We start from the raw sequence: 20,330 nt of genomic DNA on the forward strand, positions 1-20,330 counted from the left end.
TCTCCAGGCAGGTGGAGTGCTTCTATCATCCCATTTTACTGATAGGTGAACAGAGGTTAAGCAGTCTTTGCCAGATCACTGCCAAAAGCCGTTGAGTCCATTTTCGGCTTCAATACCATCAGCCACAGCTCATCTGCTCACCTCCTTAGGTAGTACATTCCATTTTCAGCATGCTCTAATGGTCAGCATAAAACACACTGGAGGTACAGAGAACTTCAGCTAAGCATAAACACTTAGTGACTAGCTCACTCCCTTCCCAGGACAAGAAAATGACACTGGCAGTTTAACAGTTAAAAAAAGTGACTTCAAAGTTACAGCTGGCTTCAAAACTTGATGCACAGTCTGCATAAGATCCTTATGAATCAAGTCTGCATCCTCTGGCCTCGACTAGAAGCTGTTTGGCAACATGTACGACAAGGTGGATTCTGAAACACATCTTTATATTCAGATGCACATGTGTGCCTATGACTAAAAACCGGGAGGGAGAGTGTGGATTGGAACCCTCACCCCAAGATTCCAACACTGTATTATCTAAAAAACAAATCAAGACACTACTAGACTAAAAGTTTACAGAAAGTGAGTCCATTAAACACTTAAAATTCAACCTCTTTAAAACATCCCGCATCCAGGTGCTTCACATGCATTCAGTCACCTTGTAACTTCTGTGTCACATGACAAAAGACTCATCTGGGTGGAAGCAGCCTTCAAGAACATTGAGAAAACAAAGTATCCTGCAATCCCTGGTCAGCTCACAGAACAGAAGGAAGTTAAAAAAAAAAAAAAAAGGACAAAAGCTGAAAACTACTTAACTTCTGCTAGGTTTAAAAAGCTACAAACAAAAAATTATTCGTAAGTGCCAGAAAGGATATGGGGTTTTGCAGTCCTCATACAGTGTTGATGGGAATGTAAAATGGGGCAGCAACTTCTGACAACAGTCCAGCAGTTCCTTAAAAGTACATATGATGCAGAAATACTACTGTAGATATACAGCCAAGAGAAAGAAAAACACAAAAACTTGCAAATGAATGTTCACAGCAGCATTATTCCCAAAAGCCAAAAGGTAGAAACTGAAATGTTCATGAACTGATGAATGGATCATCCTATTCATAAGGATACAACAGATTTTCTGAAAATGGGGGGGGTGTGTGTGTGTGTGTGTGTGTGTGTGTGTGTGTGTGTGATCTAAGCTGCTTCCTTTTGGGGGAGCAAATTGTCTAGCTTATTGCACTCCCCTTTGAAGGAGATGCTTGGTACTCAGGAGGCACAGGGATGCAGGATGAAGCAATTAAAGTTACCCAGGCTTGGGACTTCCCTGGTGGTCCAGTGGTCCATCTTCCAAAACAGGGGAAATGGGTTCCATCCCTGTAAGATCCCACAGGCCATTGGGTAACTGAGCCCCCAAGTCACAACTACTGAGCCACATGCCACAACAAGAGAGAAGCCTATTGAGCCGCAAGGAAGATCCTGTGTGCTTCAACTAAGACCCAACACAGCCAAAAATAAATTTAAAAATTACTAAAGTTGTCCAGGCTTAAGACACAGAACACTGAATGCAGAGACGTGGTCTGCTGAGACTGGTGCTATAGGCTCCTCTCAACTCTGATATGTCTGCTCATGAGTTGGTAAGGGCCCTCCCACTTACAGGATTTAAAAAGTAAGCTGCTCTGGTCACATTTTGAGGCAATACATGGAGAAATGTTCAATTACAATAATTCTGTGAGTCTTTTTAGGGTTCGACTGGTTGAAATCACGACACAAGTCACGGAGAATATAGCCAATATTTTATAATAACTATAAATGGAATATAACCTTTTCAAAGTGTGAATTATGTTGTACACCTGAAACATATAATAATGTGTATCAACTATACCACAATTGAAAAAAAGACATGTCAAACCAATTGCTGTGGATAAGGCTGTCTTGGTACTTTGGGGGTTGAGAAGCCAGGGCTGTGGGGTAACTGTCAGACCCTGAGAAACCAAGATGGGGTGGGATCCATTTCAATTTTAACCAGTCACTTCTTTTAGGATGCCCTGAAAGACAGCTGGCTGAATACCACAGTGCCACCGCTTGAACCATCTCCTATACCTTTTGACCATCTTTCATAGCTGCCTGATAAAAATCCCCTAACCACAAATCAGTTTCAGAGCAAAATTAGAACATGAGAAGTTTACAGTCCTCTGCAAGCTTGTTTCAAGTTCTAACTTATTTTCAAAATTGCCAGGACTTCCCTGGTGGTCTAGTGGTTAAGAATACACCTTGCAATGCAGGGGACACAGGCTGGATCCCTGGATGGGGAACTAAACCCATGCACCACAACCAGCCAGAGACCGTATGCCTCAAGTATGGAGCCCGCCAGCCGCAATGAAGATCCCACGTGATGCAACAAAGACGCAACAGATAAATAAATAGCCAAGTATTTAAAATAGCCAAGAGGTGAAAGCAATTTAAATGTCCATCAACAGACAGATGGATGGATAAAGAAAATGGGGTATGTGTATATACACTGGACTAGTAATCAGCCTTTTAAAAAGAAAGGAAATGCTGGCATTTATGACATGGATGAACCTGTATGACATTATGCACAGTGAAACAAGTCAGTCATAAAAAGACAAATACTGCGTAACTCCACTGTATGAAGTATCTCAAACAGTCAAACTCTTAAAAACAGAAAGTAGAATGTAGTTGCCAGTGGCTAGGTATAGAGGAAAGGGGAGAGTTTTCAGTGGCTCTAGTTTCAGTTTTGCAAGATGAAAAAGTTCTCAGGATCTACTGCACAACAATGTACACATAGTTAACACTATCATACACTTAAATGTTAAGATGGCAAAATTGTCTTATGCATTTTTGACCAGAAAAAATAGGTAGATGGCATCACTGCAGCTTCCTCAACTCTAAAATGGAAATATGGCCCTTACAATGCCTGTCTAAGAGCAAAATGAGATGCAACAGAAATTGCTCGATAAACACTATTAACTCTGAAAATATTCACATTTCATGAGCTGTAAACCACGAAACATGTAAAACCAAAGGCAGCCCACTAGCAACAGCTCAGTGGGCAGCTTTCTGCCCACCTTGCTCAGTTGATTCACTCCAGGTGGACTCACCACCGGCACCTTCTAGAGTCAGCTCAGTCTTCAGTCTCTGCTTGAACCTTAGTTCACATTCTCCACACACAGGTAATGGGGCCAAATGACCCAGCCCTGCCCCTAAAGGTCACAAAAATGAGAGTGGAAGGGAAGATGACAGATAAAGCAAATTCCAAAGAGGGGTGGGGGATTTTCTAGGCTATAAAGACAGGCAGAGACTAGAGATCATCTTTTCCAGATAACTCCAGGATGAATAGTTTCCGAAGACAAAGACCTCACCCTGCTGCTGCTGCTAAGTCACTTCAGTCGTGTCCAACTCTGTGCGACCCCAAAGACAGCAGCCCACCGGGCTCCCCCATCCCTGGGATTCTCCAGGCAAGAACACTGGAGTGGGTTGCCATTTCCTTCTCCAATGCAGGAAAGTGAAGTCGCTCAGTCGTGCCCAACCCTCAGAGACCCCATGGACTGCAGACTTCCAGGCTTCTCCATCCATGGGAGTTTCCGATGAGGGCTAATTCTCTGAGTTCTCATCCTGCACAGGCTTGGCTCTCAAGTCCAGGCCCTTTCTGGGAGTCCTCTTCCAACCTCCTAGGGGTGGGAGAGAGGAATAGAGGAGAAACCTGCCTATCCATAAATCAGGATTCAGTCCCCACTATCTTCTCATCTAAATGCTGGCCCCAGGTCCCTCATTTCTCCCCCCACAGCCCCAAGGAGACTTCTCTCACCTTCCTGACAATTGCCCAAAGCCTCCAAGTCTGGCAAACCCTCCCCTGAATTCTAGAACTGCACAGCCACCTGCCCACAGGCCAATGTTAACACAGATACGTGAAAGTACCATGGGACTAAAATGAGTCCAGCTTCTCTAAAACCTGTCAAACCAAGCACAGTGTTAGTCTTCCAGCCACTTTCAAGGCCTTATGTGCCACATGAGTGTAGTGTTAACACACTAAATAACCCAGAAAACAAATGTTTCTATGACTGTAGAAAGTTCCACTGGAGAGCACTGCTTTGAGTGGGTAACCTTTCCGTTCTCCAGGAGATCCTCCCAACCCAGGGATGGAACCCAGGTCTCCCGTATTGTAGGTGGATTCTTTACCAGCTGAGCCACAAGGGAAACCCTAGAAACTGGGCAGATCACTGTAAAGTAAGAATGCTCCAAACTGGACCCTAAAATATGGAGGGAATACAGAAGCAGCAAAGAATCAAGACATGGAATTGGGCGATGGTCTTGTGACAAAAGCCAGTTCACAGTACCACAGGATGGGAATTTCAATTTTATCCTATATGCAATTTTAGAGTTTTAGAGCAACAGAATTATGCAGCAATAAATCTATTATATTTTGATAATGTACTGAGTTGGGAAAAAAGTTCCTTCGGTTTTTAAAGTAAAACCAAAAGACATTATCCATTTTCACCAAGAACTTCATTGAACAATATATTTGCCATTTTGTTCTACTACCTTTTGCCACTTTCCAGGCAACTTTGTAATTTCATCTTCCCAAAACTTACCTTTTTTGAGCAAAGAACTGTTTCAGGTGCCTTTTACAGTCTATCAGGGAATTTAATTTTTTTCATTAAGAGAATTTATAAAGACCAAAATAAATGGACATCCAAAGGTCCAATGTGTGGTGAATACAGCAGACAAATCAGAACTTCCCAGACAAGCTGTAACCATTTTTGCCTAATCACCAAAGAAACATGTGGTCTTGCATTATCCTGATGGAAGATTATGCATTTTCTGTTGACTAATTCCAGATGTTTTTCATCAAGTGCTGCCTTCAGCTAGTCTAACTGGGGGCAGTACTGGTTAGAAATAATTGTTTCATTTTCCAGAAGGAGATGTTAATAAAAGGACTTCCTTCCAATCCTACCATAGACACATCACCTTCTTTGGATGAAGACTGGCCTTTGGTGTGGTTGGTGGTGGTTCATTTCGTTTGCTCCACAATCTTTCATTTCATATTATTGTACAGTTTCCACTTTTCATCGTCTATCACAATTTGTTTTAAAAAACAGAACATTTTTGTTATGTTTCAGTAGAGAAATCATAGGTGGAAATACTGTCAGGAAGGTTTTTTTCTGCTTCAGTTATGTGGAACCCAAACATCAAAGTGATCAACATAACCAAGATGGTACAAAAGATTTTCAATGCTTGATTTGGATATTGTGAGTATATCAGCTATCTCCCAAGTGGTGTAATGTTGATTGTTATTCTCCACTAATGTTTCAGTTTGACTGCCAGCAACTTCAACTGGTCTACCCAACTATGGTGCACGGTGCAGTGAGAAATTTCCATCACAAAGCTTTGAAAAACACTTCTGACGCATTCAATCAGTCACAGCACCTTCTCCATACACTGCACAAATCTTTTTGCTTTTCAGTTGCATTTTTGCCTTTCTTGAAACAATAAAGCATAATATGCTGAAAATGTTGCTTTTTATTTCATCTTCAATATTAAGATGACTATACAAAAATTCGCCAATTTCGTTGTTTTTTTTTTTTTAATGCATACTGATATGACCGCTGTCACCATACAATCTAACAAAGTTGTTTCGGATAACATTAAAGACAGCTAACCACTACCACAGCTATCTTATGAAAAAAAAAAACAAATGAACCTTTTAGCCAACCCAATACTTTCCAACTAGCTTACTAGTCAAGTTTTGCAGGGAATTTGTTTAACATCTACCATTTTCTCTTGACTGGATATTTTTTTTCACATATACTCAAACCAAACCTTTAATGAGATCATTTGTCATTTTACAAATTGAAAGAAAAGTTTTAAAAGTAAAATGAAACATCTATTTCTTTAAGGCACACTTCTTAAATGAATTACCACTGTTCTAACACTGGGTTGCTGCTGACCAGTGAAGATAGTTAAGATCTCTGAAACACCTGTCTCACTCCCCCAAGCCCCAATCACATTTTAAATGTACTAGGCATACAAACATGGAAGACACTTTTACTCATCACTGAATCCTCACTGCACACACAGAATACTGAACACAGTATCTGATTACATAGAAGTCCCATGCGCACACGATGAAGGAATCATCCAAGTTGACAAGTTTGCTTCCGGCAGGAAATTCCTTGTAAATAAGAGTCCCTAAGTGGGAAATAAGCGCCCAAGAGCTGGAATTCAATTTCACCCTACAAAAAGCAGAGCTTCGAGACTGTGCAGCTCACAGTAATCATAAGAGATCATCCAGCTCACACCAATTTAACAAGCCCGGGTGGAGTGCCTAGGCAAAAGATGACACTCCAGCTTACTACTCCCCCCAAATTCCTCTTCTGTACTCATAATACTTCCACTGGAGTATCAAGGGGAAAATGGAGGTGAAACCAAATCAAAGCACTGGTGGAAACCTTTTCAGGGTGCAGCTTAATTCCACTTGTTTGAATTTCCTCATAAGACTCTTCAGGAGAGTGGTACAGAATTCTGGATGAAAAGATCTGTCCAGTGAAAGCAATGACCCTCCTCTGATAATTCTCTGCCATGCAGACTACCTCCAAAGGACAGGTGTTTGCTTGCAGCACTATCCAGGTTTCCTCCAAGCCTCAGCTATCCTCACTGACAGACCAGCCTAAACATCAGTTCTTTTCCAATGTTCACAGCTGGATGGACTCTTCCTTCCAGGAGTGCCTGGCCTGCATCTCTCAGAGAGTACTTCCAAGATCTACCTTATGCTATTAGGTACCATTCCAACCATCTGCATGGATTACATTCCTTCCTCCCTAGTCATGAACACTTGGGGTCTAGAGCCAGGCCTTGACACTTAACAGCAACCCTGTCCAAGTGACAGCTCTCCGGACGTCAAATTTCTTATCCTTAAGACAGAAATGATACCAGTACCTATCTTCAGAGGACTTGAGGAATACAGAAGGTCTTAGAAATTCAACAAACAGTACACCTGGCACACAGTAATCACTCAGATATTCACTAAAATGGAGTGATCATAAAAGGATGCACAAGCTCCATCTGTGCAGGGGAATACAGTGGAGAAAGGGAAGTGATTCACACTGCAGTTCCATACATGAAGGCTGACTCAGACAACAAGCAGAGTGACTTCTGTGCAAATCTACCACTTCAGAATAGGCCAGCAGTAAGAAATAGACTGCTACCATGAAATTAAAAGACGCTTGCTCCTTGGAAGGAAAGCTATGATCAACCTAGACAGCATTTTAAAAAGCAGAGACATTACTTTGCCAACAAAGGTCCGTCTAGCCAAAGCTATGCTATGGTTTTTCCAGTAGTCATGTGGTTTTTCCAGTAGTCATTTTTCCAGTATGGATGTGAGAGTTGGACTATGATGAAAGCTGAGCGCCGAAGAACTGATGCTTTTGAACTGTAGTGTTGGAAAAGACTCTTGAGAGTCGCTTGGACCGCAAGAAGATCCAACCACTGTATCCTAAAGGAAACTAGTCCTGAATATTCATTGGAAGGACTGATGATGAAGTTGAAACTCCAATACTTTGGCCACCTGACGCGAAGAATGGACTCGCTAGAAAAGACCCTGATGCTGGGAAAGATTGAAGGCAGGAGAAGGGGCCGACAGAGGATGAGATGGTTGGATGGCATCACTGACTCGATGGACATGAGTTTGAGTAAGATCCGGGAGTTGGTGATGGACAAGGAAGCCTGGCATGCTGCTGTCCATGGGGTCACAGAGAGTCAGACACGACTGAACTGAACAAAAAAAAGGCAACCCACTCCAGTATTTTTGCCTGGAAAACCCCACGGACAGAGGAGCCTGGTGGGCTACAGTCTATTGGGTCGCAAGAGTTGGACACGACTTGGTAACTAAACAACAAGAAACAAAAAAAGACCTATTCAGAAAAGGTATTTCTACCCTTTGAAGGGAAATCCGTTCATAGGCAACTACTTGCTAGAAGTCCTTTTCACAAAGAGTCAATGATCAAAGACAAGCAACTGTCTCAATGTGAACAACTGGGGGTCGGGGGTGTTTAAAGAGCCACAGGCCAAAGAAGGAACCCAGCTCTCCCAAGTGTAAGGGAAGGGTACTCAGATGTGCTCCCAGAGCAAAGAGGCCCACAGGCGTCCTGAGAAATGACACTGAGGACAGGCAAGCTAAGATGCAGGCTATCAGCTCCAATGTGAAGAACTCAAAACTGCACTCCTGGGATTACAAATATATGCGAGCTATTATCTTGAAACAGACGAACATGAAGGTGGACAAACATGAAGGTGGTGTTATTTCCAGACAACTCATCTGTGAGCTCAATAGTTTCCTGGAATCAAAAGGAAAATGAAGACACAAACACGCAAAGTTCACTACTTAGCTGTTTTTTTAATATATATAACTGAAAGCACTTCAAAGCTAAATAACTTTAAATGAAGATTATGAAACAACCTACACATGGATGATACCGCCTCTTATAAAACTCCTTCATATAAGTTATGTTTATTTCTTTTAATTACAGAATAAAAAGAGCAACCTGTTTAAGCAACAAAGCCATGTGTGTACAATACATAAGACTGTAACTCAACTGGGCAGAGCAAAGGAATGCATTATAGCCAAAGACCAGCAGAAAATGAACGGGGGAAATATCCATTAGCACATATAAATTTAATTCAAACTTTAGAGATTAGGGGAGAGCAAAGAGGTTTTGATATTGTTAAAAATAGGACAACAGGCCCAAAATGAGCCCCATGTCAACAAACCACAGCTTAATTCATTTCAGCTCTCCCAGAAATGGAATCTTAAAACCAGTCAATCAGGAATCACCTGGTCAGCACTAGTGAGGTAATCTGCCTGACAGACCCCTGCCATCCCTAAAAAGAAAGTGACCTTGCCACAAGCAATCTGTTTTTTCACAGCTTAGTTTCCCCCACCACACTCTCTGTCTTTCCTCTGTACAGCTCCGTGTATCTGCTAGATAGAATGCTGTTCCATTCACAAATCACTGAAGAAAGTCACTAAGATCTTAAAATTTACTCCACTGAATTTTTAAAACATGCACTATTCCTAGAAGTAATACAAGTTATTTTCCATCCTTTGACAACTCTGCCCCAATTACAAAGCATGAATTATTCAAGTTAATAACACTGAATTTCCCCTTCCTTGTACCAGACAAAGGATTTGGAAGAGAGAAGAATGGTTTCATGCACACCACCTGTGCAGCATGCTTCAATCCCTAAGCACAAACATATCACGCCGAAGAATGGTATTTTCTCATCCCACAAGTTCTGTCTCCCTCAGTCTGAAGGTTCAAATGCAAGCATGGAAAAAAGGTCTCACAGCTAAGAGCAAACACTAAGCCACATAAGGGAACACAGCCACGAGTCTTTCTAAGTCTATCCATATCCAGCACGATCAGATGACCAAATGATCAGGCTAGCTAGCAGGCCACTGGATTACCTTCTGCAGCAAAGCCTCCAAGCCAACACCAAATCCTGGAAAATAGTTTTATGAACAGCAGAAGTTGCTTCAGCGAAGAGCCCTAGAACAAAAACCTTCCTTCATCTGCAGCCACTGCAATAGGCCCAGTCTGGCATTTTGAGACATTCCTCATACCCAAGAAAGAGAACAAGTTGAAAAAGAGGGGTGTAGAAGGCTCCTGGGCAGATCTGCACCAAAGCTGACAGAGGTTGACAGCTCTGAGAAAGTCTCTGGAGGATTTTCCACAAGAATAAACCAAAATGGGTGCTCCACATTGTTTCCTAGGGTCATGAAAATTGCAAATGTTTGGAAAAGCAGGATACATGCAAAAACAAAAGTCTTCAAAATCATCAAGGGTCATTTAATAACATAATAATTTCTCATTCTCAAAGTAAACGCCAGGAAATTCATTTTAGTACATGCTTCTTGGATGGGCTCTAGGGTTCTAAGAAATGCCTCTACCCCTAACTATTCAATGTTCACACATACGCATTTTTCTGGAGAAAGGATCCACAGCTTTGTCACCTTTTCAAAGGGACCTCCAACCTCCCCTTAAGTTAAGAACTGATGCTCTAATGAGAAGCAGAGCTGATCTATCCTTGGCCACTGGATCCTCAATTATTTTGAGTTCCTTAAAGAACTGAATAAATCCAACAGAAAGAACTGTAGGAAGATGATTACTCTAGCAATGTTTAACACTTGTTTTTGATTATGGAAATCTGAGTAAGCTTTCTGTAATACTAGAGGAATGCCAAGCAGCAGACTTTACAAGAATTTAAGTATAGAAACAGCTTAACAAATGGCAAAATTACAAATGTAGTTTTTGTGTGGACAAAGATGAATCCAGTCTACTGAAATATTCTCCATTACAATTTCATTCATGAATGCATATGCTGATGTTTACCTACCTGGTCTCTTAACCCAGTCTTCCCCTGCACTTCCTTCCATGTTATAAGCCTATCTCACCCCTGTGCTTTCTGAGGGCTGTTTACTGATCAAATTAGTCTCTATCACCAGCGGCCGGAGTCTTCTTGCCCACCCAAGAGACTACTGAGACTTGGCTTGACTCCTCCCTGAGTCCCCATAGCAAATTCCTCTGTACCTGAACCTGGTATAAATCATGTCTTTCATTTAATTCTGGACCAAGGATTTGGAATACCCACATCCTTAACTATCTTCACTTTATCCTTTTTCTTGAGTAACTCGTTATAAGCTAATTGCAGCTAATTCTGGTTTTTATTACCAAGTATGGAAAATTAACTTCCCTTCAGCCATCCAAAATTTATGGCTTCAAGATAGGGGATACACTCTACTTCAAACATAAAATGTAGACTGTTCAAGAAAAATATCCCATCTAGCATGGCTCACAATGAGGAGCAAGATGCTGCTGGGGTTACCACTGGTGGTGAGCAAGTGGAGGGCAGAGATGAATCAATGTGTTATGTTCGAGTGAGGTGGCTTGGCATTCCCACTCTGAACATGGTCAGGGATGGGCAATGACCCAAGCCAGTGTCTTCTGTCATCAGAGCACTACTGGGGAAGAATCATTCTTGACCTTGAAGTCAGGATATTAGAGATAAAAAACAGCTCTGATGTCCCTATTTGAGTCCCTGATTTCAGCTGTGCCTGAGGTCCACTCTAGACCTACTACATCAACCAGCAAATTCCATTTTGTTTCAACAAATCCCCTTTTGTTTCATGTTTGTTATTGATACCATAAGTAAGTAACCAATATAGCCATTTCCTTTAGAACTAACATCTTGCTTGATTAAAAAGTTGGGAGGACACTATTTCAAGAGCAAAAATAACTTGCCCCCCCCCCAACACACACACAAAATACTCTTTACATACTTACTGTTTTGCTTGTTGCAATCTGCTGACAGCCTTCCCCACATGCTTCCTCCTCAACTTCCCCATCCCACTCTACCCTCCGAAGAGCTTCTAGCAGGCACAGCACAAGGAAGAAAAGAAACTAAAGATCAATGCAGTTCACATGCTACTAGAAAGCATATCCAGGACAATCACCTTGGGCAAATGATAAAGAAATAGATTGTAAAATAACCACCAAAAAAAGAAAGAAAAAAAATTCAGGGTACCCACAGTTAACAATGAGTGGTATCTAAAACAAGGCTATTTCATACTAGTCTGAAAAGATTCACAATAGCAAACAGATTTCGCCGTGTACACAATACACAGAATCACAGCAAAGGTTTTATGAAATACCCTTGAATGTGTAACACCCTTTGACATTTCCTTTTTCTCCCCCCTTAAACAATGATTGCAACCTACTAAATTCACTTCATAATCCAGAGTTTGAAAAACAAGACCCGAAACAAGAATTACTTTCTCTTAAAACCTAGACTGTGGTCAAAGTTCACTGGAGCCCAAATCTATTACCTCATTTTACATATGAGGTATTGTTTTTACATATGAGCTATGGTTTTTCCAGTACTCATGTATGGATGTGAGAGTTGGACGATCAAGAAAGCTGAGCACCAAAGAATTGATGCTTTTGAACTGTGGTGTTGGAGAAAACTCGAGTGTCCCTTGGACTGCAAGGAGATCCAACCAGTCCATCCTAAAGGAAATGAGTCCTGAATATTCATTGGAAGGAGTGATGCTGAAGTTGAAACCCAATACTTTGGCCACCTGATGCAAAGAACTGATTCATTTGACAAGACCCTCTTGCCGGGAAAGACTGAAGATGAGAGAAGGGGACGACAAAGGATGAGATGGCTGGATGGCATCACTGACTCAATGGACATGGGTTTGAGTGAGCTCCGGGAGTTGGTGATGGACAGGGAGGCCTGGCGTGCTGCAGTCCATGGGGTCGCAAAGAGTTGGACACAACTGAGCTGAACTGGACATATGAGAAACTGAGGCCTGGAAGGATATGCAACTTGCCCAAGGCAGGCACACAGCAGATCCAGAGTCCAGGCCAGCTCCTTCCTCCTCTCCCTCTTGTGCGTGGAGGCGCCAGCACATGCTCGCACAACGTGCACTGGCAGGTTCACACTCCATGCAGTCCTCTGATTTCAACCTTCAGAATTTGCTCACCTGAAATGTATGTTTCCTCAAACATAGTGGGAAATGTTTTAAGTGTAAAATCCCCCAATTTATCTTACTCTCTCTCTTTTACACAAAATAATCTCAAAGGCCAACTCGCCTGTAGGCATGTATGTGTTACTGCCTGGGGTATGACAACTGGGGATGTTAGCCACACACAAAGACACAGAAACTACGAATTCCTGTTTCTAGAGATTGCATAATACCAAGCCCAACACCTCTTCCTGGCAGTGCTTCCACAATGTGCCAGTGTCTCTTGGCGTGACAGCAACTAGAAACAAATAGTTGCAGCCTTAAGCGCACACCAAGACAAGAGAAGTGACCACAGGCACAGTGAGGCCTGCTCAGCTATTCTTGAACCCCTTCGGCAGAGCAAAAGCAGCTATCTCCCCTACCCCAAACAAATATAGTACAAGTCAGAGACCCCCTTCCCTTCCCCATCTTAATACAACCCAGATGCCAGGCACCCCCATCTTTTGTCTACCCAGTCAATGCTTAAACATACAGACCCCATTTTACCAATAAGGAAACTGAGGTGTAGGGAGATAATGTAACTTGCCTGAGGCTGAGGTCAAGGTCAGAAGGAGGTAGAGCTGGGACTGATCCCCCAACATGGACTCCACAGTTCTCCCTTTTCAGTACGCAGCTCCACCCAAGCCCAACTCTGCTAGCCATAGCCCAAAATCCTGAAACTTCCCACACTGAGAACAGGCCAACACTTGTCAAGGAACAGATCACAGAATAACCTATACCTAGAATGACCTTTAAAAAGCCTTTATTTGTAAGTATGTCACAGATCAAAAAGAAGAAATGCATATTCATTTAGGTGCTCTGAATTTTCAGTTAAATGCTCGTATCTGATCAATCTCTGAAAAAAATAGACTCTTCAATTGGGTTTCACACACATACACAAAACGCATTCCACATGGAACTGGATCCTGACAGCCCCTAGTAAAGGTGACTGGCATTGACTGGTTTTCTTCTGGTCAACAGGCCCAGAGTCCATCAGCAGGGATTTAGCCTCCCAGCCAGGAACTCCACTTTCCTGGCCCACCATACAACTGCCTGCCTCCTTTCCAAGGAGTCCCTGACTTGTGATACAAACCTTCCTGGAGACCAGAATCCTTTCACCAAGTCCAAATGTCAACACACTTTAGAGTCAAAATAGGCAGGGAAGATATACAAAGATGCTGTGCTTGTTGTGCTTTGGAAAAACTTCCTCGACCAGCAACTTTGGACAACTGTTGCCATTGTTCACATAACCAGGTTTTAAGGAAATGGTTAAGTTTCATCTTAGGACTGAGAATACACTGGACCACCTTCCCCAGCTGGATCATTTCTCCAAAACTATGCAGCCAACAATATCCCAGGGTGGGCACCCCCAGAGCTTGCTGAATTTCCATTAATCCCATTACCCTCCACTTTTAATCTCATTATCAGCTAAAGACAAATCCTCACTTAAAAAACCCAATCCACACTTTAAATCACCTCCCCCACTGAGCTCTACTCAAGAGTTCACTCAAAGGAAGACACAACACAGAGGGGGATCTGAAAGGCACCTCGCTGATCTCGGTGTCACCTGATGACACAGTGTCCAGGCATGTCAGCTGGCACATCTTCCAAACCCTCAGCTGCTCCACTTTCTAATACCTGGCTACCTCTCCCCACTTCTATTCTTCACCCTGGATAATGACAGCAAATAACCTTGAGAGAGCACCACCTCACTTTACCCTTAACTGAAAGATGGACAAGTGAAGTTTGGGGAAGGCTGAGTGACAGGCTGAAGGTCACACAGCAGGCAAGAGGGCCCGGATTCAAACTGGGGTCTAACAGTGCCACCCTGGCAGTATCAGTTCTTGGAGAAGGTCAGCAAAAATGAGACAGGACTGGATGCCAAGAGGCTGTGCAAGCCTTCCCCAGAGCATTCATATCACACTGGACTTCTATCACGGAGTCAGGAATTCTGAGACCTGATTTCAGGAAGCAAAGTCCAACTCTGGGCAGGAGAGAAGAAAGGTCAAAGAGCAAGATCTCGGAGACACTTCTGCTTCTCAGAACGCTTCACAGAACACAAAGACCACACTTGGGTTTTACCTAATTGCTATTTGTTGGGGGTTGGGGGACTGTTAAAAGCCTCATCCTTATAAACAAAACACTGTAAAGTTTGACTGGATAAAAGGAAAGTCATAGAACCTTTCCAGAAAACTAAATTGTACCAAGTTTCCAAAAACACACCCCCTCTGGTCTGGTAATTTCATTTCTAGATATGAAAAAAGGGGAAAACTTGAAAATCATGACCAGAAACAGCAGAATTATGGTATGTTCACATAACAGAATTTTAGATACCCACTTAAAATAGAGCATTTTGGAAATGTTCACAGTGTAATATTTTTTGAAAAGTTAAGCACAAAATACCCTTACAATCTCTTTTGCAGATGATGTGGACCAACCAGTGCTATTACAGGACAGATGGACAGATGGCTGCTTTGCCCTAACTTTGAGACTGAACTCACTCTCCATCTATTTCTTTAGAATGGAATACATCCCATGATTTACACTGGGAGACGTGGATGCAGTTTAATCAAGTTTAATCAGTTGTAGCCTGTTTGGACTGGGGGTAAAAAAACAACCCTAAGTGTTTTTAAACACTTTACAGCAACGGCACAAGTCTGGAGTGCATCTTCCAGACTGTTCTCTGTGCCTCATCAGCACTTCGCACTGTTCTTTAACAATTACAATTAAGAAATCAAATGGGGATCAAACCATACAGACTGTACCACAGGTCAACACGCTGACATCCTTGTACTTCCATTCCCCATTCTTTTAGATGGCTACACCACATTCCATTAAGGTTTTTCTTTTTTAACCACTTCATGAAAGTACTAGAAAAATCACTGCAATAAAGTCATTGAGCATGGTTAAGTACCATGACCTAGCAATTCCACTCCTAGCTATCCACCCAACAGAAATTAATACAAAATGTCCGCACAAAAATTTGTACGTGAATGTTTGGAGCAGCACCATTCACCATAGTTCAAAAAAGTGGAAACCCAAATACCCATCAACTGAAGAACAGAGAAATAAAATGTGACATATGCATATAAAGAAATAGTATTCACTCATAAAAGAAATGAAGTACTGATTCCTGCTGCACCATGTAAAACCTTGAAAACATTACACCAAGTAACAGAAGCCAGACACAAAAGGTTATACATATTGTACAATTCCTGAAATATCCAGAATAGGCAAATTTATAGACACACAGAGTACATTAGTAGTTGCCATGGATCGAAGGGATGGAGAGTGCCTGCTAATGAATAGGGATCTCTTTTTGGAGGGATGAAAATGTTCTAAAATTGGTTGTGGTGGTGGCTGCACCATTCTGAATATACTAAAAAACCACTGAATTGTACGCTGTAAATTGGTGAACTATCATTTGTGAATTATATCTCAATAAAGCTATTACAAAATGACAAAAAACAAAACAGTAAGATTTTACAATAGTATAATGTTCAAAATATACATAGTTTATATTCAATAAATGTTTGGGGGTAGATACATTAAACTTATATAAGCCATAAAGAAATCATCGTACAAATATCTTTTTGTCTTCCTTTATATATAGTAGAAGCTCAAAAAATCATTGATGAAATAGACTGGTCAATCACGTGAAATCAGGGCTCGATGCTTTTTAAAAAAAATTTTTTTTTACTGACAAAATGAGATTCACATTAAGAAATGCTACCTATACTTAACATTACCCACTTCATCTCCCTCTTAAAATACTTTTCCCAGGTCAGGACTGAACCACAACCCAAACCCACTCACCACATTTCAAAGTGCAAAGCGGGAAATGTACCGTAGACAGGGCACAGAGGCAACTGCATGCCATGCTGCTTCGACTATTAATAAGTTTACCACAATTAGAGACCTTAACGTTACCTTAGTTAAAATTCACATTCCCCGAAAGTCACTACTAATTATGCCCACTGTTAATATTTTATTGATTTAAGAAAAATTATTTGCATGTTATTATGGGCATACCAAATTCTTCTTCAATTTCTCTCCAGTTTATTCACTCAAAGAATATTACAGCTGCTCTTCAAAGGTGCTGAGGATACACTAAAGAATAAAAATAGGCAAAGACTGGCAAACAAAACCCTGCCCTCATAGAACTCACATTCCAGTTTTGTTTTGTTTTTAAAGTATAATTTAAAGAAATTTTATTTATTTTTAACAAACTCATGTCTTATGAATTAAATGTCAGCATCAGCAAAGAATCCCAATTCTCACCTTGCAAATGTTCAGTCTTTTCTAAACACTAAAAATCACAAAGATTTATTAAACATCAGCAGCAGTTTTCAATGACAAGCCCTTTTCCCCCCGTTTTACAGATGTGCCTGGAACTTAAAGACAAACGTGTCTAACTTACAATTTTATTCAAAATCAGAATTTGAAGCGTTGATATAGACAACGTCTATTGATACAGACAACAGTGGGCTCTCAGAGCAGATTTAACAGCCCAAGGTTTTCAAATCATTGATACCAAATGGTTTTTACTGAAAATTTAAATAAAAAGACTCCAATCTCCCTCTAAAATTCATAATCTCAAGTCATTCAATAACCTGAATTGTGTAATACGAAAATATTGCATCCCCTCCACCTCCAAAAGCAAAAGTGCAATTTAGTTCAAAGATCACAACAACTGGCTCAAAAGGGTAACTTTTGGAAACAAAGTCTAAATTCCATTAAACAATTCAATAATTTAGTGGAAATTTTACAAAGTGGCCAATGATTCTCTTGCACTTCTTAAGTAATATTTTTTTCTCATCACCCTCTCAACCAGGAAGAGTAGCCTTAAAGACACCTCAAACAGCCAACCCATCCTTAAAATGCAGTCACTTTTGCGTTCTAACTTTCATCTGTTGGCAAAATTTCTTATCTTCAGCAATTTGGTTGGGGCTGAATTCTAGCAAGATGCACACATGAGGGTTCACGTCCTCAGATAAGACAAACTAAAACCACCTTAAGAGACTCACTCCACAGCTTGAGCCCTTAAATACTGTTTCCTACTAAGGTTAAGTGGGTATGGCAGGTAACAGGGAGCAATGCATTTGTTTCAGATCACATTTTTCTCGATTTGGTTGAGGGAATCATCGGAGAAGTTTATCTTTCCCAGGTTGAAGACTGGGGGGAGAACAGTTCAGTTACCTAAAACCTTGGTGGAAAGATAAACCCCATCCAAATTCAACAGAAAGTAATGTTTTACCATATTACTGGCAAGGTCATAAAACAGACTGTGCCATCCAAAAACTTCTTGAAACTGGTAACATACTCATAAATCCTACTGGGAATTCCTTTCTTTACAACCTCCAAGAACTAAATCCCAAGAACCAACAATTTAAGGAACCTGACAGTCCCATTCATAGAAATCTCCCAAACATTAGTACAGCACCTAAGAGCCACTGGCTTAGAGGTACTCTGATGGTCTTTGTAAACAACGGGCAGGGAAAACCCTCTTGAAGGTAAGCAAAGGCACTTTAATTCTCATGAGGCGCAGACTCCAAGAGGTTACTTCTTGCATCCAGCACACACATAAAAACTAACCCAAGGGCTAAGACCATACATAGGACCAGGTTGCACAAAACGTTAAATGAGTAAACAAAAATAACACTTCAAAATACAATGCGTGATCCTGAGTAAAAGAGAGGTCAGCCACACAGTAAAAGCACATGACTCATCCACAGGCCTGAACACAAGTATCTGTACAGTCCACTACACCAGAGTGGGATTTCCCATCCTCATCCAAGCCTGGGCCTTACGGGTATCTCAGTCGGGAGAAGTTGTGCTATTTCCGTTTTGGAGGGGAGGGTCATTTTATTTCGCTGAATCACAACTCCCCCATATCCCCACCCCAAACCACCACCACGCACAATACTGCAAATAGACGAGACGGTGGCAAGGACGCCAGCAAGCACCGACCGAGCAAAACAAAGCACCCAGTGAGGGGCTGCTGGGCCGGGAGTGGGTGGGTAAAGGGGGCCAGGCTCGCCCCTCGGAGCACGGCTCCCGCCCCCAACGGCCTCTCTCCGGGTAGGTGTACGGCGGCAGCCTCCTCCCTCCACCTGGGGACCAGCTCCGTTCTCCGCAGAGCTCCGGGGGACAGTCCGGAAGGTGAGGAAATGAGGGCGGGGGCGCGCTGCCCCGGCCTGAGGCAGAGGACCAAAGCTCCAGAGGGAGGGCGCGTCGGGCCGCCCCACGTGAACACCGGGGCCGAGGCCGCCCCGGGGACCGCGGCCGGAAACAGCAGCGCTCGTGACCACCACGCCGGGCCCGGACTTACCCGGGCCTGGCGCACCGCGGACTCCGCGGCGGCCGCTTCCTCCTCCTCCTCCTCCTCCTCACTTGACAAAATGGCGGCGACAGGAAGTGCCGGGCGCCTCGGCCCGCCCCCTGCCCGCCCCCGGCCACCCGCCCCGCCGCTGCGCCCGCGCCCCCCGCCCGCGCCCCTGCCCGGCCGCCCAGCCAGAGCCGGGGTGTGGTGGCGCCAACGGCGGGGCGCTCGCGAGCCTCCCTGCCGCCCCGACGCCAACGGCGCAAGCGGCCCTAGCCCGGCGCGAGCGGCGCGGGGACGCGGGAGGCCCGCAGGCCGGAGCCCGCGTCGCCCCGGCCTCCCCGCCCCCGCGCCGCGCCGATGGCGTAGCTCCTGGCGCACCAGCTCCATTACGCAATGCAGGTTACGCGGACCGCGCCGCGGGCCCCAGAAGGCTGCCCCGCGCCGTCTGCTGCCCCGAAGGGCACCGGTCCTCACCTGAGACGCTAGGCCGCACGCCGCCCCCGCCGGCCGCCCGCCGCCGCCCCCTCCTCTTCGGGCTGCCTGCGCGGCGCCGGGGCCCGCCCGCCGCTCCGCCGCGCTCACAGGCCCAGCTCGGCCGCGGGCACTGCCGGCAGCCGCCGCCGCCGCCGCCGCAGCCCCCGCTTCGGCTCCTTGGCTGCGGGAGAGCAGAACAAACAGCCGTGCCGCCGCTGCCGCCGCCGCCGCCGCCGCCAGCGCACTGACGTCACCGCGCACGCTACGGGCGCGGTCACGCGCTGCCGCCGCCCGGCGTGCGCGCCCCAAACCGTGACCCGCGGGAGCGAGCTTAAGCGAGCTGGTGGCTGGGCGGTGAGTGGGGAAAGCAGGTGCTCGCGGCCCGCGGAGAGATGAGATCGGCCCCCCCACACACCCCACCCCAGACCAAGGGTGAGGGCTGACAAGAGATTTTGCACACCTGAGGTAGGGGACCGCTTCGTCGGAGGGAAGGAGCCCCGCAGAACGAGGGAGGAGAAATCTCAGACCGGGAGAGAGGACCTCGCAGACCGAGAGGGGAGATACTTCAGACCTAGAGGGGACCCCCCCCCAGACTGTGAGGGGACCCCGAAGACCGAAAAGGATACACCTCAGACTGAGAGGGGACCTCACCGACCGAGAGTTGGGATCCCGAAGACGGAGAGGAAACACTTCAGACAGAGCGAGGAGACCTGCAGGCTGAGAAAGGGGATCCCTTGGACTAAGGGCGGGAATAGTCAGAGGGAAGGCTGAAAGTTGAGCCTGAGGGAAAACATCTGAAAACAGAGGGAGACGTCCAAAAATTTAAAAAGGGATTGATGACAGGCCCTCAAAGAGAGGGAAGACAGTGAGGATAGGCTCCACAGACTGATGACAGAGGCCGGGAGAGACACCTGCCTGAGGGAGGCCGCGCTGCAGGGGAGGCTGAAGGGTGTTGGAGGAGGC

General features: G+C 44.2%; 1 protein-coding gene across 2 annotated transcripts in view; it reads right to left on the reverse strand.

Annotated features, from left to right (window-relative positions):
- Positions 1-19,589, reverse strand: part of BRD4 (bromodomain containing 4) — an 87,637-nt gene extending 68,048 nt beyond the window's left edge. Inside the window, exon 1 of one of the 2 annotated variants that reach the window (XM_045166750.1) lies at positions 19,368-19,589. The gene's annotated coding sequence lies outside the window, so the exon portion shown is untranslated. The remainder of the gene's footprint in view (positions 1-19,367) is intronic. The other variant, XM_045166751.1, reaches the window with a different exon arrangement.
- Between the last annotated feature and the right edge of the window lie 741 nt (positions 19,590-20,330).

The sequence above is a fragment of the Bubalus bubalis genome, chromosome 9 (assembly GCF_019923935.1).
Source record: "Bubalus bubalis isolate 160015118507 breed Murrah chromosome 9, NDDB_SH_1, whole genome shotgun sequence".
Classification (NCBI taxonomy): Eukaryota; Metazoa; Chordata; class Mammalia; order Artiodactyla; family Bovidae; genus Bubalus; species Bubalus bubalis.